Source organism: Cupressus sempervirens, chromosome 1, assembly GCF_028749045.1.
Source record: "Cupressus sempervirens isolate cs-2001-9-10 chromosome 1, ASM2874904v1, whole genome shotgun sequence".
NCBI lineage: Eukaryota > Viridiplantae > Streptophyta > Pinopsida > Cupressales > Cupressaceae > Cupressus > Cupressus sempervirens.
In genome coordinates, this window is record NC_143118.1 from 333,518,242 (window position 1) to 333,541,588 (window position 23,347).

The 23,347-nt window shown below is 32.5% G+C and overlaps 1 pseudogene; it reads left to right on the forward strand.

The window, feature by feature from the left end:
• LOC149577535 (chitinase 2 pseudogene) overlaps nt 1-22,118 on the forward strand; it is a 62,941-nt pseudogene extending 40,823 nt beyond the window's left edge.
• The last annotated feature ends 1,229 nt before the right edge of the window (nt 22,119-23,347 follow it).

Consider the following 23,347-nt stretch of genomic DNA (forward strand, 5'->3'; position numbering starts at 1 on the left):
TGCAATATGCTATACATAGAAAAACTAATATTGCATTATCTGTAGGGACAGTTGCAAGATTCTTTGCAAATCCCAGGAAGAATCATTTAATGGTTATAAAGAGAATAATGAGATACTTGAAAGGAACAGAAGAGTTTGGTCTGTACTACAAGAGGAATGAAATGTTTGAATTGAGAGCCTACACTGATACTGACTAGGCTAGGAACATAGATGATAGAAAAGCACCAGTGGAGGAGCATTTTTCTTAGGCAAGAGACTAGTTACATGGACTAGTAAGAAACAAAGTGGTACTTCACAATCTACTGCTAAAGTTGAATATTTTGTTGCTGCTATAAATTGCACAAACATTATATGGATCAAGTAGCTAATTAGAGGAATGAAGGAAGAGCTCACAGAACCAGTGATACTTTATTGTGATAATAAAATTTCTATCAATATATCAAAAAATCTAGTGATGCACACAAAGACAAAGCACATTGCAATAAAATATCATTACTTGAGAGAGTTAGTTCAAGATAAAGAGGTAAAGATGGAATACATTAACTAAAAGGAGAAAATAGCTAATATCTTCACAAGACCATTACCTAAGGATGCTCATGAGTATCTAAGAGGTAAATTAGGGGTAATACCCCTATCAAAGGCTATCTAAGTAACAAGAGGACTGCCCTGCATCAAATAAGATGATATTCATATGTTACACATAAATGTAAATGACCTTACCTGAGGAGCTACTTAAAGTAATTAAAGTACTAAAACTTCAAAATAGTCACAAACAAGGTGATAGAGGGAGAAACTGAAGAAACTACAAAAGCTTATATTTGCATGTTAAGATGAAAAGATGATATGTCTTTGGCATTGTTTTTCAAAGAGGGAGATATTCTATTGTTTAGAAAGTTGAAAAGAACATTAGAGTAATCATCATCAAAGCAAGTATATTAGAGGAATATATCAAGAGATTTTTATCAAGGAGTTGGAGATTGCTATTGATCTTAGAGGGAGATAATTGTTGATGTTGCTAATTAGAAGAAAACACATGTATGATGAGGGAGATAAAAAAAAAAAAGTAAGAAAGAGGGAGAAATTCTATTCTATCTAGTTAGAGGGAGTTATAAGAAGGAGTTTTGTAACCTAATTAGAAGATGGAAGTTGCTAAGCTGATAAAGGGAGAAATTTTGATACAAGTTTTCTTTTTTGGAACTGTCTTACAATTTTTCATCATTCAATTGACTTAGTTGATCAATTTGGTTTGCCATCAATGCCAAAGAGGGAGATTGTTGAGATCTGATTGAAAAGATCATTGCTAAGAGAGATTACTGAAAGAGGGAGATTGTTGAAGAAGACTATGTGTTTCAATCATTGTTTTGTCGTTGATGTCAAACTTACTATTTTTTGGTAAGATAATTGCTTATAAGATTCAATTACTATGACTTAGTTGATTGATGAAGATGATTTTCAATCAGATGTAACAATAGCACCTAGAGGAAAGGTTGAGTTATGATTATGTAATGAAGTACAAGGATCAGTTAAGATAGTGATGACATGATGTATTGATAACTTACTTAAGGTTACAAAGGCTAGTTACACTTAGAAACTTTACAAGAACAAGTTACATAAAGTTTGTCTACCAAGCTTGACTAAGTGGATAGTAGGTGTCAAGCAAAGTCAATGCAAGCTGAGTAAAAATTCAATTGGAGTCAAGTAAAAGAAAATTCTAGTGGATGTTGAGCAAAACAATTGATGTTAAGCAAATTTTAGTTGATGTCAAGCATAAGTAAACTTTAGTTGATGCTGAGTGATTACATAGTTGATGGCGAGCAATAAACTATGTGCTAAGCATTAGAAAATTGATAATGCTGAGCTGCTGCATTATTTAAAATATCAAGGATTCACAGACTCTGAGCTGACAAGTTTGTTTTCTTGAATTTTGTGAACCAAGTGGAAGATAAGGATGATGAGCTGGTGGAACAAAATTTGACCTATAAACTATTTTTAGGAAAATTCAAATGGAATCTAGGAGAAGTTTCTAGAAGAAAGATGAAATATGGGGTAGATAAATTGTACCCTACTTAAGCCATCCAAACCCTAAAATGGATGATGGAAATTAAGTAGCAAAGTATCTTAATTTCCTATTTATAGGAATAGTTGGTCATGAAGTAAGAGAGTTGGATGCGAGAATCAAAAGAAGATAGGAAGTCAAGGACTTTGATTCATCAAGTGGCCTAAAAGGTGTTTACATTGGCATGCTAAGCAGAAAGGCTTAAGACGATGAATGCTTGACAAGTGAACAAGCTATCAAAATTGAAATATATGAAGGCCAAGTAGAATTGGGGACTGAACAATGATCTATAATCTGCAAAAGAAGCTATAAGTGTTGAGATCTGATTGAAAAGATCATTGATGATTAAGATTATTGAAAGAGAGGGATTGTTGAAGAAGACTATGTGTTTCAATCATTATTTTGTTATTGATGTCAAACCTTCTATTTGTTGGTAAGAGAATTGCTTATAAGATTCAAGTACTATTAATTAGTTGATTGATGAAGATGATTTCATCAATAAAATGTAACAATAGCACCTAGAGGAAATGTTTAGTTATGATTATGTAATTACGTATAAGGATCAGTTAAGATAGTGATGACATGATGTATTGATAATCTACTTAAGGTTATAACTGTTGGTTACACTTAGAAACATTAGAAGAACAAGTTACACAAAGATTGTCTGCCAAGTTTGATTGAGTGCATAGTAGGTGCTGAGAAAAGTTAGTGCAAGCTGAGTAGAAAGTTAGTTGGAGCCAAGTAAAAGAAAATTCTAGTGGATATTGAGCAAAATAGTTAATGCCGAGTAAATTTTAGTTGATACCAAGCATTAGTAAACTTTAGTTGATGCTAAGTAATTACACAAAAAATGCTGAGCAACATAGTATGTGTTGCACATCATAAGGTTGTTAATGTCAAGCTATTGCATATTTAAAAGATAAGAGATTTACAAAATCTAAGACAACAAGTTTGTTTTCTTGAATTTTATAAAGCTAGTGGAAGATAAGGATGATGAGCTAGTGGCACAGAATTCATGGTAAACCATTTTTACGTGAATTCAAATAGATTCTACAAGAAGTTTCTAGAAGAAAGATGGAATATGGGGTAGATACATTGTATCTTAGCTAATTTGTCCAAACCCTAAAATGGACGATAGAAAATAAAATGATGAAGCATCTTAATTTCCTATTTATAGTAATGTTTGGTCATGAAGGAAAAAATGTAAAGAGTAGAGAGTCTTGCAAGAACCTAAGGGAGACAAGGTTTTTCTTCATCAAGTGATCTAAAAGAAGATTCTACAATGGCATGCTAAGAAAGAAGGCATAAGGAGAATAATTCTTGAAGGGTGAACAAGCTATCAGAACTACAAAGTATAAAGGCTAAGCAGAATTGAGGAATGAACAAAGATATTTAATCTACAACAAAAGCTATAAGTTGTATCAGATCAAAGCTCTACTAATACTCTCTAACAATTGTATCAGTCTAGGGTAAATACTTTGGATTAAGGTTGACCTAACAATCATTTGAAAATCCTTTAATCAGATGGCATTCCAAAGTGAATGGCCTAAAGTCCTCTAGCAAGGCTCACTCCTAATAGAGTGATTGAAATCCTTTAACTGGGTCACATTTAATAGTGTGTATTGTAACCTTTAATAAAGTTTTCCTTTCAAAAGGTGTCACTTTAGAAGAGTGAAAAAGAGTAGCATGTTAGTGGTGGTTTTTCCCAAATTGGGTTTCCACATAAATCATTGTGTCAATTATGTTGATGAATATGTTACATGTTTCATGCTTTACATTTTTGCAAGTTGATTTCACAGTAAGCTACATGTTTTTAGTGACTGCATTATCCTATGAATGCATGCATGAGTATGAATGTTTTATGGGTTCACTAAAGCTATGAAAAGATTTATTTGTAAATCTAGAGCTTAAATAACTGATTCACCTCCCCTCTTAGTTATTCTAAAGAATTCCAACAATTGCTATTAGAGCCATCTTCTTAAGAGGACAAGTTTGAAGGTACTAGAAGCACAAAGATCAAGATGTCAAAAAGGGATGTACCCAAGCTCAATAGAGATAACATTCCTACATGGTAAAGTTTGATGAAGCTACACCTTGGAGGACTTGGAAATCATGCACAATCTACCATCTTAATGGAGCATGTCACTCTAACTAGAACCCTAACTATTGAAGACATGAAGAAGAAGAAAGAACAAAATCAAGCAATGCTGGAGATTGCCTCTACCCTAAGTTATGCCGAATCTGATGATGTCAAATGTTGTGATACTACAAAGAAAATGTGGGATGCCCTACACACTATCTATAGAGGAGACACAAATGTTCAAAGAGCCAAATCTAAGAGTTTTAGAGGTAAGTTTGATGATATGAGAATGGAAGAAGGTGAGAATATTGCTCAATATGTTGCTAGGATAAAAGAAGTTGGCAGTGCAATAAAAGGAGCTACTAGTCAGATAGATGATGATATTGTGCTAAGCAAAGTCTTGAGAACATTACTTCCTAGTTATGCTATTAGAGCTTTTGCAATTCAAGAATTGAGATGTATTCTAGGAAATAAGCTAACCCTTGAAGGTTTGGTAGGTAGACTCACTGCTTTTGAGCTATCTAACTATAACAATTACAAACCTGAGAGTCTTGAATCTTCTTTCAAAGCTAATTTGTTATTGAAGGATTCTGATGAAAAGAAGCAAAAGAAGAAGAGAAAGATAAAATATGTGTCTAGTGACAATGATATAGATGGAGAAGATGTTGAACAACTGGAAGCACTACTGGCAAGAAGATTCCATAGACGTAAAGGCAAGTCCAAAGGTAATTGAGTTACTTATCATTTGTTTTAATTGCAACGAGATTAGTCATATTTCTACAAGAACCATAGAGGTAGTGATAAATACAAAGGTAAAAGAAATGAAGACAACAAGGATTACAAAGACAAAGGTAAGAAATGTTGCTTTGTTGAAGGGAATAATTATGATAAACATGGTGATGAAGTGATGTATGTTGCAATGAAGGATGAATTTGATGAAGATAAGGCAATTGCACTTGTGACATGTATGAACCAAAATGATAGATTGATCATTGGCAATGGATACTCACATCATATAAATGGAGACAAAACTAAATTCATTACCTCAAATTATTATGATAGAAATAGTGTAAGATTTGGTAATGATGTACCATGTTTGATAAAATGAAGAATTTCTATCAAACTCACAAATAAGATTTCATGTGACAATGCTTACTATGTTGAAGGAGTAAATTACAATTTGTTGAGTGTATCACAACTAAAAAATTTGGGATGCAAGGTTGAATTTGAAAACAAGATTGCTAAGATATATGACACAAATGGGCAACTAATTGGAAAAGTTGATCAAACTAGAAGTAATCTATCCTATCTTGATATAGAGAATGCTACGTGTATTGTCGCAAAATTTGATGATGTATGGCTTTGGCATAAAAGGTTATGTCATGTTAATTTTGATAACTTGGTTAGTATCACTAACATGAAGAAAGTTAGAGGTTTGTGCAAGTTGAAGAAACCTAACAATGTCAGCTAGGCAAAATGATGAAGTCAAGTTTTAAGAGTAGAATTTATACCTCTAAAGAAATATTATAAATTGTTCATACTGACTTGTGTGGACCAATTGATGTGCTAAGCTACAAGGGAGATAAGTACAAAATGTTATTTTTTGATGATTATTCTAGAATGATGACAACCATGTTTCTAAAATAGAAGTCTCATGCTTTCAAAATGTTCAATTGGTACTAAACAAGAGTTGAGAAGGAAATAGGTAAAAGTATGAAATGTTTGAGATCTGACAGAGGAAGAGAATTCACATCAAATGAGTTTGAGATGTTCTACAAAGGCAGAGGAATCAAAAGGCAGACATATGCACCTAAGACTCCTCCACAAAATGGAATTACTGAAAGAAGAAATAGTTTTATAATGAACTATGCTAGGACACTCATTATAGAGAAGAATGTTATTTTGAAATATTGGAGAGAAGCCGTAAGTACAACTATCTATACTTTGAACCATGTGCAAGTCAAGAAAGGTACTCATTTAACACCTTTTGAATTATGGTATGGATACTCACCCAATGTTAAATACTTTAAGGTATTTGGAAGAAAATGTTACATTCTTAAAGATTTTAGGAATGACAAGTTTGATGAAAAAGTGAAAAAGATATATTCCTTGGATTCTCCACAAGAAGTAAAGCTTATAAGTGTTTGAATACTAACGCTAACAAAATTGTGGAAAGTGCAAATGTGAACTTTGATGAATATATAGAAGTGCATGAGGCTGAACCTATGAAAAGGTCAAAAGAGTACAAATCATTTGTATACTTTTATGAAGGAATGCTTACTGTCGAAGATGTTGCAAATCAAATTACAAATCAACAGGGTAAAAGTACAAAGTTGTGTCACCTTTTAGGCTGATTTATTAGAACAATTGAATTTTAGTATTTCTATCTAAACATCATTTTGTTTAAACAAATGATCTAGATAAATTCATTATAGCTACATTATATATGGTATCATAATTTTCCAATTGGAAATGTCTATTAAATTCATTTTAATACTAGTTTGTATCCAATTAATAAAGAAATAAAATTATTTCAAAAAAGTGGCATTTCAATAAATCTTACTATTTTTTATATAATTTTTTAATAACATTTGAACACCATTTCATCTAGCTCAGAGTCAAAAATATTTTCATATAGATTTTATAGTGTTTCAATTAGATATAGTATATTTTAATTAAACAATTTGACAAGCACATATTTCAACACTCAAAAAAAATCAATTTTGAGAAAGAAAAAAATATTAAATCATATCATAAAAATATAAAAATTATATGATGTTCTAGATGAGAGAGTCCTCTTCTAGAGTGTATAAATTTTCTCCTAGTTAGAATGGATTTGTTTCAAAAAATATCATGGGAGATGAAAACTATCGATTTTAGTTGAGTCAAAATTTCAATCATTATAAAAGAGAAAAGATAGGTCTAAAGTCAATTTTTATTCTTGATTGTTCTAAATATATATGTTACCTATAACATAGTATGAGATCAAAGAAAAATTTATTTATTTTCATATAGTTTTGTTGTGGGAACTAGACCCCTAATTTTTAGCATCTAAAAAATATCTATAAACATTAGGAAAATATATCAATTCTTAGTCCAAATAATTATTAAAAATTATAATTCTAAACTTCATCCATTTCTACACATTTCATTAGTTTACTTTATTTTCAAATTCAAAATAATAATGCCAATTTTATGTTGTTGAAGGTGAACAATTATAATTTTGTTAGCCTTTTCCTTTACAAAAGGGTGACACAGGTTTGTGCTTTTACCTAACAACAAGTTACAATGTTTGTTGAGTCACATCCTATGAGTGTTGAGTTGCATTTAGATGCTAAGTTATAGAATGAAGTAGATGAACATTCTGATTTTGAAGTTAGTGTACATGAAATAAGTATTGAGATACCTAAAAAAATTGAACATAGTGATTCTAAAGCTAAAAGACAAAATGAAGAAACAAGATCTAAGCCAAGATTATCTAAATATGTTAAAAGAGATCATCCTACTACACAAATCATTAGAGATAAGGATGCTAGACCAATTACAAGAAACAAGTTAAGAAGTGAATCATGTTTGATAAGCATGAAGAAGTCCAAATCAGTAAAAGATGCATTAGAAGATGTTGATTGGTACAAAGCCATCAAAGAAGAGATTGAAAAAATTGAGAAGAAAAAAACATGGAGTCTAGTTCCTAGACCAGAAGACCAAAACGTGATTGGTACCAAGTTGGTATTTAGAAACAAGCTAGATGAAAATGGTGAAGTCACAAGGAACAAAGAAAGATTAGTTTGCAAAGGACATGCACAAGAAGAAGGAACAAAACAAGATTAGTTTGATTAGTTTTTAAAGTCTAGTAAATGGATGGTAAATCTGCATTTTTTAATGGCATATTAGAGGAAGAAGTTTACATAGAAAAGATAGAAGTTTTTTTTAATGTTAATCTATATGATTTGAAACAAGCATCAAGAGCATGGTATGAGAGACTTCACAAGTATCCTGTGAAGATTATATTTGAAAGGATTGATGATAACAACAAACTATACATAAAGGTAGAGAAAGGTAAAGGTATTTTGTTATCTAAAATTTTTGTTGATGATAACATATTTGGAGGTCAAGTTGCCTTATTTAAAGATTTTGCAAATTAGATGAAGCATGAATTTGAAATGTCTATGTTTGGACAGACCAATTTTTGTGTGGAATTGCAAGTATATCAGATGAAATATGGTATATACATTACTCAGTCATATTATTTCAAGGAAATATTTAAAAATTTTGGGTTAGAGGATTCCAAACCAGTAAGTACACCTATGGTGGTAGGACACATGTTGTCAAAGAATGATGATTCTATTGAAGTGAATCAAACAATGTACAAGTATATGATTGGCAAATTGCAATATGTAGTATATAGTAGACCTAGTATTGCATTATCTATAGGGATAGCTGCAAGATTCTCTGCAAATCCCAAAGAGAATCATTTATTGGTTGTAAAGAGAATAACGACATATTTGAAAGGAATAGAAGAGTTTGGTCTATATTACAAGAAAAATGAGAAGTTTGAATTGAGAGCCTACATTGATGCTAACTAGGCTAGAAACATAGATGACAGATAAAAAACCAGTGTAGGAGCATTTTTCTTAGGAAAAAGACTTGTTACATGGAATAGCAAGAAACAAAACTACACCTCACAATATATTGCTAAAGCTAAATATGTTGTGGTTTCTATAAATTGCACAAACATTATTTAGATCAAGTAGCTACTTAGAGGAATGAAGGAAGAGATCAAAGAACTAGTGATACTTTATTGTGATAATACAAGTGCTATTAATATATCATAGAATCCAATAATGCACACAAAGATAAAGCATATTGGAATCAAGTATCATTACTTGAGAGGGTTAGTTCAAGATAAAAAGGTGAAGATGAAATATGTTAACACAAAGGAACAAATTGCTGATATCTTGACAAAACCATTACCTATTAAGGACGCTCATGAATATCCAAGAGACAAATTAAGGGTGATACCCCTATCAAAGGCTACCTAAGTAACAAGAGGACTACCCTACATCAAACAAGTTGATTGCCAAATATTACAAATTGATGCAAAGGATCTTACTTTAGGAGCTACCTGAAGTAATTAAAGTACTAAAACTTCAAAATAGTCACAAGAAAGGTGAGAGAGGGAGAACTAAAAGAAACTACAAAAGCCTATATTTGCAAGTTTAAAGATGAAAAGATGATATGTCTTTGACATTATTGTCAAAGAGGGTGATAGTCTACTGATCAAGAGCTAGAACATATAAGGATATATTGAATTGACCAAGATTTAGAAAAGAGGGAGATATTCTACTAATAAAAATGGAGAAAAGAACATTAGTCTAATCATCATTAGAAAGAGATATCAAATCTTAGAGGGATTTAATTGCTAATGTTGCTGATCAAAAGAGAACCATGGAGAAGTTGTTGATAGAGGGAGAAATTTTGATACAAGTTTTCTTTTTGGTATTGTCTTACTGCTTTCACATAGTTAGTTTGGTTGAACAAAGTGTTTTACCATTTAGTGACTTGGTTGATCAGTTTGGTTTTCCATCAATTTCTAAGAGGAAGATTGTTGAGATTTGATTGAAAAGATGATTGATGAGTAAGATTATTGAAAGAGGGAGATTGTTGAAGAAGACTATGTGTTTCAATCATTGTTTTGTCAATAACTTCAGACCTGCTATTTGTTGGTAAGACAATTGCTTATAAGATTGAAGTACTATCACTTAGTTGGTTGATGAAGAGGATTTGATCAATAAGATATAACAATAGTACCTAGATGAAAGGTTGAGTTATGATTATGTAATGAGGTGCAAGGATTAGTTAAGGTAGTGATGCCATGATGTATTGATAATCTACTTGAGGTTATAAAGGTTGGTTACACTTAGAAACTTTAGAAGAAAAAGTTACACAAAGATTGTTTGCTAAGCTTGATCAAGTGAATAGTAGGTGATGAGAAAAGTTAGTGCAAGCTGAGTAGAAAGTCAGTTGAAGCTGAGCAAAAGAAAATTCTAATGGATGTCAAGAAAAATATTTGATGCCGAGAAAAGCTTAGTTGATGCCTAACATCATTAAACTTTAGTTGATGCTAAGTAATTACACAGTTGATGTCGAGCAACACAATATTTTCCGAGCATTAGAAGGTTGATAATGCCAAACTTTAGAATCTAAGTTGACATGTTTATTTTCTTGAATTTTTTAAACAAGATGGAAGATAAGGATGATGAGCTAGTGGCACATAATTCAAGGTAAACTATTTTTAGGTGAATTTAAATATATTCTAGGAGAAGTTTCTAGAAGAAAGATGGAATATGAAGTAGATACATTGTATCCTACCTAATCTATCCAAACCTTAAAATGGACGATGGAAAATAAAATGACAAAGCATCTTAATTTTCTATTTATAGGAATGTCTAGTCATGAAGTAAAAAAAGTAGAGAGTAGAGAGTCATGTGCAAGAACCTAAGGAAGACAAGATTTTGCTTCATCAAGTGAACTAAAATAAGAGTCTATAATGGCATGATAAGCAAGAAGGCTTAAGGAGAAAAATGCTTGAAGGGTGAACAAGCTATCAAAACTGCAAAGTATAAAGGCCAAGTATAAATGAGGACTAAACAAAGATCTATGATCTAAAAGAAAATTTGTAAGTTGTATCAAATCAAAGCTCTACTCTTATGAGTTCTTTAAGAATTGTATTAGTCTGGGGTAAATCCTTTGCATTAAGGTTGACCTAACATTCATTTCAAAATCCTTTAACTGGGTGGCATTGCAAAGTGAATGGTCCAAAGTCCTCTAACAAGGATCACTCCTAACAGGGTGATTGAAATCCTTTTACTGGGTCACATTTAATAGTGTGTATTGTAACCTTTAATAGCATTGGCTTTTCATAGGGCATCACTTTAGAAGAGTGAAAAGGAGTAGAATGTTACTGATGGTTTTTCTAAAATTGAGTTTCCACATAAATCACCGTTTCAAGTGTGTTGATGAATCTATTATGTTTCATGCTTTACATTTTTGCAAGTTGATTTGATAGTAAGCTACAAGATTTTAGTGACTACATTATCCTATGAATGCATGCATGAGTAGGAATGTTTTATGGGTTCACTAAAGCTATGGAAAGTTTTATTTGTACATCTGAACCTTGAATACCTAATTCACCCCCCTCTTAGTTATTCTAAAGAATTCTTACAGTAAGCTGTATTAGATCAAAGCTCTGTTGTTATTGTCTAACAATTCTATCAGTCTAGGGTAAATCCTTTGGATTAAGGTTGACCTAAAAATCATTTTTAAATCCTTTAACTTGGTCGAATTCCAAGTGAACGGCCTAAAGTCCTCTAAAAAGAATCACTCCTAACAAGGTGATTGAAATCCTTTAATAGGGTCACATTTAATAGTGTGTATTGTAACCTTTAACAGGCTTGGCCTTTCATAGGGCATCACTTTAGAAGGGTGAAAAGGAGTAGCATGTTACTAGTGGTTTAAATTCCAAATTAGGTTTCCACATAAATCATTATGTCAAGTGTGTTGATGAATCTCTTATGTTTCATGCTTTACATTTCTACAAATTGATTTGATAGTAACCTAGAAGTTTTTAGTGATTGCATAATCCTATGGATGTATGCATAGATATGAATTTTTTATGGGTTCACTAAGTTGTGAAAAGTTTTATTTGTACATTTGGACCTTGAAAACTAATTCACCCCCCTCTTAGCTATTCTAAAGAATTCTAATAAAAATAACCTATCTCTCTTTTTCAAGATTGGATTTTGTTTTGATTTTGCAGCCCCATCTTAGGTGATGCTAAAACTTGTAGTGTTGGCCAATATAAAGTTACCAATTGGTGAATCTCTCTAACTATTCAGCTTGGGACCAAACTGTCTACTCTGTTAGCTCCAAGTGGTTAGATAAACTGTATTCTCAATCTCATCACATCCTATTAATCGATTGAACATTTATGGGTATGTCAAATAAAATTGACCTTAAGAGTCACTAAATATTGTGTGTCAATACTTGGAAAAATGAAAAGATACAAGAAGTTGAAGATGACATGCTATGGGTATAAAAATTATTCTTGGGGAGGCCTCCTTTGTAACAAAGAATCATTTCTCATCCCTCTACCTTCTCCATATCTAGTCTGAACTATCATTTACATTCAAACCCCAAACTCCTCAAATCAACATTGAAATTCCCTAGCCAAGTATCCAAAATTTGCCTAGGGAATCATTGAAAAATTAGCTAAGTCCATTGGTAGGGTGCAAGCTTTATGATACATTATGTAAAAAAATTTCTCTCTCATTTCCCTTGGTTCCATGATGATTGCATGGTGGGAACTCATGGGAGAGTCATTTTTGTGCGGGCTGCTTGGATAGGACCAACAGATAGGGTGTTTTCAAAACAATTTCTAAAACCTTAACATATGAACACTTAAAGGAAATTTTAATGAAGAAAAAAATATTGTAAAAACATGAACTAACCTAATCCAAGGTAAAAATTTAATTTTCGATCCATTATCTAAAACTTGCTTTGAAAAATCCAAAATCTGTGAAAGGAAATGTAACAAAACGTTTGTATTCAAATTCAAGAATGAACTCTTCCAACATCCAACTAGTAAATTTGTCTTCTTCCAGATCTTATAGGAACTACCAAGGTATGCATTCAATTAAACCAACCATCTTTCCTTCCTTCTACACCATAACTAAAAAGTTGCACAAAATGTTGTGGAACAACTTTTAAAAGTTGCTAACCACATTGCAATTTTTCCATTTTTGACTTCTAGACCCTTGAAACCTTTTTGAATGAAACTAAATAGGTACAATAAAGGTTTTTAGACATAATGTGGCCCCTTGGTAACTAATATGCCTCTTTTTATCCCCTAGACCCATTTGAGAAACTTTTTGACAACTTAGCAACTTTTGGCATTTTAATCATAATCAACCAAAATTACATTTTATGAGTTCCAAAAACTCGAACAAGATGCAAAATTTCTATTTATGACCTATTTGGGTCATATCCCACTTACCAATGACTTGTACGAACTTTAACCCACTTTGACCACCTAGTGTCCCCCTATGTTTATTAGCTTGCACATACCTAAACAAGGCTTAATCAAACTAGCTTGATTTGAGCACACCAACACACCACCCTAACTTGGATAGAGTCACAAAAAGCCTCAAAGAAAAAACAACACAAAAAAATCCAAAATAAGGGTTGTTAAGTTTCTTGCACTAGGATAATGACAAACAAAAGATATTCAAGAAAAAAAAATGAAACAACTATAGCTATAGGAATCATAAAAAGAGAATATATAATGTGTTTCCATTAATGGAGCTCTCAAAGAGATGGATAAGAAAGCAATATTGATATCAAATTCCATGGATAAATTAATTTTTTTTTAATTTCAAGTCTTCTCATGTTCTAAAGATAAAGCATATATAAACTCTTGACATGTTTATGATGACACTAAGATTCAAGCTTAGACATTTACATAATGTAGCCAACTCAAGTGTCAAACTTCAATGTTACTTATATAATAGTAATAAGAATTCAAGTTTCACTATTCTCATCCCAACAAAAACTCCAAATAAGTTACTCATAATAAAAAGTACTCATAACTTTTACAATCTAAATATAAATTAATATCATATCCTTATTCAAATGTCAAAAAATTCTATTAAAGATTATTATAATGATTCCTATCCCTATTTCGGATGCAAATTACATTAAAATGAAATACATGAAATACTTAAAACGTAAACAAGAAAAATAAGATATATATTATGATGACCAATAATGCCATAAATGAACAAACTAATGCATCAAAGTTGTAAGTCTAATAATTTTATGCATCAAATATAAAATGTCATATATATACATCAAATACATGTCAAATATGTCCACTAACATAAAATCTAAAATATATGTTCACTAATTTCTATACATGTGTCCATCCCTATATCTTCTCCTTCCCAAAAGGGGAAGGAAAAAAATCCCTAGAGGTCTTTTGTCATTTCTTGGAGGGAGATGATGAGGATGATAGGGTCTTCCCCACACACTCACTTGTCATCTTGTTTAGGCTCCTCTCTAACTAGAGAAAATAAAAACAAAGTATATATGAATCAATAATTATTATACATTGAAATCAAATATATGTACACACAAAATTAATCATTTTCTTACCTCCATAAAATAGTCACTCTATACATCCACCTTAAAGGCTTATGAATGATTTGGAGTAATAAGGCCCTAAAAAAATTATAATCAATATAATCACTCTATCATACTTATAAATACTATTTGAAATTTCAATACTAACTATCATAAATAACAACTAAAAATATGAAAACTTTTTCATACCTCAATCAATGGCTCTGAACTAGCCATCATGACAGCAACTGCACAATCAATGGACTAGCAAAGATGATGAGTCTCTAATGTCAACAATTGAAAATCATATAATACAATTTAAATATTTTTAATATATAATATAACATAATCAAATGAATTAAATTAACATGAAATAAATGTACCTCTATAAAGTTAGTATCATGCCTAGGCTTAGAGTCCCTTGTGAATGTCAATGGTCTAGTAGAAAACTAATGCACATGGATAAAAAAATTTGTCAATCCTTCATATGATTAATTAATAAATATATGTATTAATTTAAATGATTAAATTGATACATACTCATCGACTCATTGACTAGATGTAAAATGGGTCTAGGGAATCTGTAATAGGGCCATCAACACTCTTACCCTAAATTTTGAATAATGTCAAGACATGCTAATTTATTAGTCATTCATTGTACATATGAAATGTGATTAAATTAGTTTATTATAATTGTAATTTACCTATGTGTCAATGCCAAATGTCTCATTCAGAAAGTCATTAGTTACTAGCCCATCATCTATAGTGTCTCCAACATGACAACCAAACATGCACAAGGATCAAGATGATGTGCACATGTGACTGTGAAACAAACAAGGCTTCTCCTCAACTAATGGACTACTATAATGAATGAGGGTCTATTTCAAAACATTGATAATCCCTAGAGTACAAGTCTCTACATGTTCCTTCACAACTAAAGGAATAATGCCATGCTCACCCTATGGCTTGAAAAAAGATTCCCTAATTGCATTAGGGTCATGATGTGCCCCCAACCTCTCAAATGATGACCCTCCATCTCTACCTTGAGAATCTAACATGTCAAAATAATTGGGGATCTCCTTGAGGAAAAATTCGCAATACAATTTCTATAAGAAATATATTGAAACCTCATGATTATTTCAAAGAGGGGAATCAAAGACCATCCACCATAAATCCAAAAAGTTATTTCTAATATCATCATGGATCCACCAATGGATGGAGAACCTTCTAGTTGTAGTTTTAATAGTGTCTTGTATTCCTAAATTTTTAAACAATGCACATATGTCACCTTTTGTTATGCCCTTTTTTAATATCTTTATAAGATTTTTTTTTTCTTCTGTCTTAACACACCAAATATCCAATTGACCACTAACATAAGCTACATGGCTCATAATGGACTCAAGGGAGGATGTCAATTGTTCTCTCATAGGATTAGTTTTTCCACAAGCTTTTAACCTACCAATGATTTCTTCTAATTTATTTTTCCCTCTTTTTATTTCATTCATTATATTCTCTTGGGTGTCAGAAGGAGGTCTTTCAATTGGTGGAGGTTGCAGAGCTTCCTGCTCTTCCTTACGAGGGGTTTTATTTAGATCTTGTGGAGGGTTTTCATTTTGATTTTGTTGATCAAGTTGGGGATTTGGTGCTTGATTATTCACATTTTTTGATAAGAAACCAATTAAATTTTAAATAAATAAACCAACTCAAGAAGAAAAACTAAAAATTATAAAAAAAAATGCTAAAACATACAAAACAAAGCAAAAACAAGAGTCAAAAACATACTTGATGATCCCAATCTTGATCTCTAGTGATGAGGAGGAATTTTTAAGAGGAGAATGAGAAAAAAAAAACACCTTCTACAAAATGTGTGCACATTGTTGGGGGAAAAGAAGGCAACCAACAAAAGGAAACAAAAAAATGAGATGGGCTGTGGGTTGTAGCCTATAACTATAAGTTTGAAAAAGCATGCACATGCTATGCCTTAAGCTTCACAAGCCTAAGGCTTGTGCAGCCCAAGGCATAAGACATGCTCACTATTACAGATTTGAAAAAAAGGAGAAGATGTGTGTCATCTTTTTGGCACCACAACTTGGTGCATTAGCCCATTAACCTCATAAATGTGGAAAAAGCACTTGTAAGGCCAAGAGGCATCACCAACCATTCAAACATACCTTCCTTGGACTTGAAAGTAGTCTTCAATACATCCACTTGATCAATTGGTACTTAATGATACCCAAATTTTAAGTCAATTTTTGTAAAGAGATCAGCCCCCCTAAGTTGATCCAAAAGATGATCAATTTGTGGATTGGATATCTATGTTTCATTGAAATTTTGTTAAGTTCCCTATAATCAATACAAAGTCTCCATGTCCCATCTTTCTTCCTTTCCAAAAAAATTGGACTACCACATGGTGAAGAACTTTTCCTGATGTGTCCCTTTTCAATGAGTTCTTGAATCTGTCTCTTAGTTTCATCATTTTCCAAAATTGATGTCCTATATATTGGATCATGTGGTAATTGTGTTCATGGAGTTAAATCAATAGAGTGCTTGGCTTGAAAATGTGTTAGGAACCCTATTGGTGATTTAAACATACTATGGTACTCTTTCAAAATTATATCCATCTCCCTTGTTGGTATATTGTTGTGGCCACCTTAGCATTTGTGTTAAGAATAATTGACTTTGTCTTCTCAGGACAAATCATGAGGAGGAAAAAAGTTCTAGTTTGAGAAATTAAGTTTTTACATTATTTAGCACTAATCAAAGAAGCAACTTGAGTTGGACATACCTCTAGCATTCAATATCTCTTTTCACCAAGCTTTATTGTGACACTATGTAGTCTAGACTCATACACCCCATGCCATTGATACATGTATGGCTACACCAACAAAACATAACATACTTCTAAAGGTGCTACACCACACATTATTTCATCCTTGAATGGTTTGATTGAGTATGGTAGGCAATACTATTGATTTATCTGAATGTATCTCCCCTCATTAGCCCATTCCATAGTGTAGGGTTGTGTGTGTCTTGTCATTTCAAAACTTAAGCTTTTAACCATCTCCATAGAAATTAAGTTCTTTTGGATACCATTGTCAAAAATAAAATGTAGAGCCTTTCCATCAACCCACATTCGTGAATGGAATAATCTCTTTTCATCTTCACATAGTACTACTTTCATAGTTGCAACTATGGCATATAGGTTTGCTTCTATCATTGAATCATTCTCTTGTTTCTCAAAATTTTCTATTAGTGTTGAATCAGGCTCAACTTCGTCTCTTCATATTTCTATCATCAAGTTTTTAATGATTCAATATTCCATTAGACATGTACGAAAATCAAGACCGTGAGTCCACATGGCCTAAAAAATGAGATGGGAATTTATCAAAGTGAATTGTGAGATCCCAACAAGATAAAATGGGATGATGCTCAAAATCATATCTAACCTCAAATGAAAATAAATATTTATTTAAAATATTTTAATTGTAAGATAAAAGGAACCTTCCCATTTTTAATTGGATGAGGCCATTTCCAAATCTCATATTAGACCAAGTGAAAGACCCCACCAAGAGTTCAAGGTGGACAAGCTTATCAGCTGCTATAAATTTATGAAGGTAACATATAATCAGAAAAAACTATAGTTCTATCTTTTTCCTCTGAAGATAAAAGTGGCGCATTGAAATATCCCATAATCATCCTTTGTCCATACTAAAATCCATTTTTTTATTCACACTTACGATCAAAGAGATTTTTTAGCCCATATTTCATTGGGAGCATACATATTGGTAAAGATGTTAAAAAGTCATCTTGAATTTTTTTACTTTGGTTTAGTAGTTTACCAAAAAGGAAATTGGGTTTCCAAAGAATGGTTAAACCACTTGAAGCATCATCCATGTTCATAGAAATAAAATGGGTGAAATGCCATTTAAATTTGTTGGAACAAGAAAGCATCTGATGGTATCCTCTTTTCTTGGAGAACATCTATATTAGGACTCATATATTTGATCAAATTTAACTAACATCTTTTTTTTTTTTTTGTTAATACCTTTTATATTCCAAGAGAGAATTATCATTTATTTGGGAAATTTGAGGAAAGATGCTTGAGATTTCTCTTGATCTAATTCACAACCTCCATGGTTGTAATTCTTTGATGCATATTCCACCTAGAGCACCTTTAAATTCTCTACATAATAGCAACATTTATCATCTTATGAGATTTAAGAAGGGAGGATATGTGAGGGGAATAAGGGGTGAATGTGATAGAGGGGGACAAATCAAGGGGGATCACCAGTAACATTGGTTGACTGGGGAATGATAGTTTAGAGTGAACTAGAAAAAGGAAGGGGTCAACACAAAAGGAAAGGGAGGAAGAGAGGGGAAATAAAAGGACATAGAGAGAGGAACTAGAGAGGTAGCGCCTGACAAGAGGATGTTCACCAATGAAGAGGGAGAGAGGTCAAGCAAATGAAGAAAGGAGGAAAGGGGATCCAAGGAGACATTAGAAGCGGAACTAGAGAAAAGTATTAGCTCAAGAGGTACTTCAAAAGAGGCCAAAGGAGCATGAGTAAGTAGAGGACCAAACCCTATCACACCTTTACCATTAGACATCAAAGGAGGTATTTTAGAGTTTCAAGGGTACTTAGAGAAAAGATGGTTTATAGATGAACACACTTGGGAATAAGATATAGAGTTCTTATATTCCACCAATTGAGAGACTAATCCAAACCTTGACTTGATCCTTATTGAGACCAGAAGAATGACGATTAGGGTAACTTAAACACATAAATATGCATAGAGAAAATGAGTGTGGTTATAAGTGAGTGCACTAAATACTAAGAATTCCCCAAAGGAGTTCACAATACATTCAAGAACCACTTCATCCCAAAAATTGAGAGGAAATCCTATGAGACATATCCAAGTGGAGATAATCCCCAATAGGTCCTTAAGATGGTCAAATCTAGGTCTCCATTAACAAAGAAAGAGAGGAATTTTTCCCTAAAACCAAGGGCCTGAGGAAAGTACTAAAAAAGAAAGATCCATTTAGAGAAAAAAAAGGTAGAAGAAACCCTTTAGGATGGTTGTCACTACTATAGAGCCTTTCAAGATCTAGGAGGACATAGCCCAGTTATGAACAAAGACTATAACTTGCATTCTACCTCTAGATTTACCAACTAGGGAGGAGGCCATCATGGATAGATTCCTATTGAGAGAGTTGTCCTTGATTTGAATAAAAGTATCATCCACAAGGACACCTCCCTTTATTTGACTTCGGTACGTCTCCAAAAAAGGCTTCCCAATTACCTTTTTGGGTCAACAAAATAGACAAAGAGGGGACCTTAAGAGGCAAAATTTAGGACCCACAATATTTTGTAACCCAAAAATATCAAGGAATAGTAGAGAAGAGATATGATCAAGTGATAAGTTTGAGTACTCACCTTGTTGCAAGCCTCTAACATCCCTTAGCACACCAACATCCAACGCTCCATTCCTTTGCAAATATTTGAATCCTCCATTCTCATGCTCAGAATTTCTAGATCACATATCAAAAAATTTCACTATTGAATGAAAATGTTAAAGAGGAGATTAAGATTTAATATTCATCTTTTTGCAATGAATGATGATGTACATAACCATAACAATTTTTTTAATATTTACTAAGAAAACTAATAACAAGTAGCATTGTAACAAAATAAGGTAGGGGGCCATAATGATGAATTAGATGTTAAATTATTAATTGTTAAGGATGCAAGCGTCATGTTAACATCTAATTTTAGGATAGAAGCAAGTCTTGTGAATGAAGATTTGGCCAAAGAAACTATGATAATAAAAAATAATAAAAAGATTTTTAATAAAGATTTGTCGATGTAGTAACTTTTCAACTTAAAAAGATTAGGCCAACACATGTATAGACAATTATTATTTGCAATATATTTTGTTAAATAAAATTTTTACGAATTGAAACTAAAATTAATTAAAGTATAAATTAGTTCTTATTAATTTCAGATTGAACTCTTCTTAATTTTGGAAGGACAAGAACTTCTCAACAAATAGAATGTTGTTTTTGAAATATTCCATAGCAGCAATAAAAAAAACAATACAAACAAATACAATTTTAGAATACTTTGGCTGAGAGAAAAGGGCAAAAAAAGCGGGAAAAAAACCAAACAAATAGAATGTTAGAATGTTGTTACTTTGGTCAATACCGCAAGTAAGTTAAGAACTGATTTGGAGAGAGGCCTCTTTAGAAGGGAAGCCTAGAATAGACATGAGCATACGATAGAGAGGACGAGAGCACTCCATTATTCTATTCCTATTAAAATGATTTCAGCTGCAAGTTTAGCCTGGCGATGGTGTTGGGTTTCTGAAAACATCCCATCTCTATTAAATATCATTGGAAGGCGATAGCAGACAATTGTGATGGATAGGACCGATACTTCGCTTGATTTAAATTACATAATCATGGGAGTCATAAAATCTTTGGCAGATACATGTCTGCTCAGGCCGACTGTCAAGAACGATAAATCCAGAATGTTAACTCACTATGTTTATATTTGCGTTGTTCAATCCGCCGGCTTCCATGGCTTTTCCTTTAACCCTACATTGGAGACGAAGACGTACCGACGAGGAAACTATGTAGAAAAACAATAGACTCCTTACAAAACAAGACGTTCCTGTTGGATCTTCTCAAAACACAGATTATCTCAAGCCACAACAACTAATTCGCGGCTACCATGGACTTTCGCATGAAGATCTACATTTCTCTGGTTTTGTTGTTTCTCCCTATGTCACTGTGTAAGCTTTCTTATTTAGGTCATCCTACTCTTCAAACTTATTACTATGCCAGGCTGAAGATCATGTCTCTTTTTATCATGTTTGTTGTAATTTGGGTTTTCTATGTTGTTTGGCGACTTGATTATGCTGACTATTACTACCAAATGATTCTGTGCAGCTGGTAATAATAATCTACTCAGGGAATACATAGGCGCTGAATTCCTCAACGTCAAATTCTCTGATGTGCCGATCAATGATGACGTTGAGGTCCATTTTCTTCTGTCATTTGCCATCGACTACACAACTGATTCTCATTCTCCCTCTCCAACAAACGGCAAATTCAACGTTTTCTGGGACACTGATAATCTCAGCCCTCAGGACGTGTTGGACATGAAGTCGAAGCATAAGAATGTCAAGTTTGCCGTCAGCTTAGGCGGTGACGTGGTAGGAGAGGATGCAACCCATGTACAGTTCCAACCATCTTCTGTTTCTTCATGGGTTAGCAACGCAGTTTCTTCTCTCACAGAGATAATCAAAGAATACCATCTCGACGGCATCGACATCGACTACGAGCATTTCGACTTTTCAGACCCAAAAACATTTTCTGAGTGTGTGGGGAAATTGATCAAACAGCTGAAGAAGAAAAAGGTCATTTCCATGGCGTCCATTGCTCCTTATGAAGATGAGGGCCCGGTGCAGTCGAATTACAAGGCACTGTGGAAAAAGCATGGTCAGTCTATAGACTATGTTAATTTTCAGTTCTATGCCTACGATAAGAGTACTTCTGTCAAGCAATTTGTCAAGCACTTTGATACTCAGGCTTCTAACTACAAGGGGGGGAGATTATTGAGCAGCTTCTCTACAGATAGCGAGGCAGGTGGCCTACAAGCAAATAAAGGATTCTTTGACATATGCAAAGAGTTGAAGAAGAAAGGGAAACTTGAGGGTATATTTATCTGGGCTGCTGACCACTCCAAAAAGAATAATTTCAAATACGAAAAGGAAGCTCAAAATATCTTTGCCTCCGACTGATCGTCTGGATAAAAGTAATACATCAAAGTATATCTAAACGTGTCATATGGTTGTGTTGATAATAAAGTATATATGTGAGTGTTAACATGAAAAGATCTGTAGCATCTGATACAATAATTATATATTTACTTTTTCATATACGAATCATCTTTCTCTTCTTTAAGTTGCCCAATGCCAATTGTTGAATTTATATGCTACTTTTCTGGCTACAATAAAGTATTTAACTATTCTTAAAACCCAAATTATGTTTGAACAAAACACCCAACCACATATAAATAAAACTGAATTTTAAAAGTACCTTTGGTACTTAAAAATAATATCCGACTCTATACAGTAGATCATATAAGGAATCAAAATGAGAGTAAAGTAAATACCTAAAAGACAAAAATTAAAAAATGCCATATTGAGTATGCCTCTTCATATCCACAAGTACATGGCCAGTTAAAAGTTCTATATGCACCTGATTTTGTTACATAAGGTGTCTCATCTATGACTACTTGCAATTCCTTTTTCAGAATGTTATCAAAGCACACCTTCATATTCTTGTGCTTTATTTTTAGTTGAGATTATTCTCTAAAATAATGAGGCCATCATTAAACAATGAACATATATTTCTAATTTCAATTGAGCTTATTCTTTGAAATAATGAGGCTATCATTAAGCAATGAATAAAAATGTCTATTTCTTACGTATGTTCAATTTTTTTTAACACATTAAGTAAGGTAAAAAAATTATGCATATATGAATATATCAAATTCTCCTTTTTAACACATTAAGTAAGGTAAAAAAATTATGCATATATGAATATATCAAATTTTCTAATTGGAGAATGATTTATATTTATTATTAGTGTGTGCTAAAACAACAAAGATGAAAAATTCTCTATTTTTATCTGTAGACAAAGCATAATACGATGTCACAAATACTTCCCATATTTTTATTTAGCTTTTAATCTTTCATATTGATTAGACATCAAATCAAACATTTTGTTCAACTCTTTGATTAAGAAAATGAATATTAATTGTAATAGATTTCCACAATCCATGATATTATATTCATGCTTCTGGATAAGATTGTGTGTGAGTTTATCAACATCAACATTTTGGATCATACTCAATGATACATCATCAGGATGAGGGAGATAAGATGAATATAAAATAAATATTACATGATTGAGCTCTAAGAATGGGTAGGTCTTCTATTATCCAAACAAAATCAGTCATTATTCA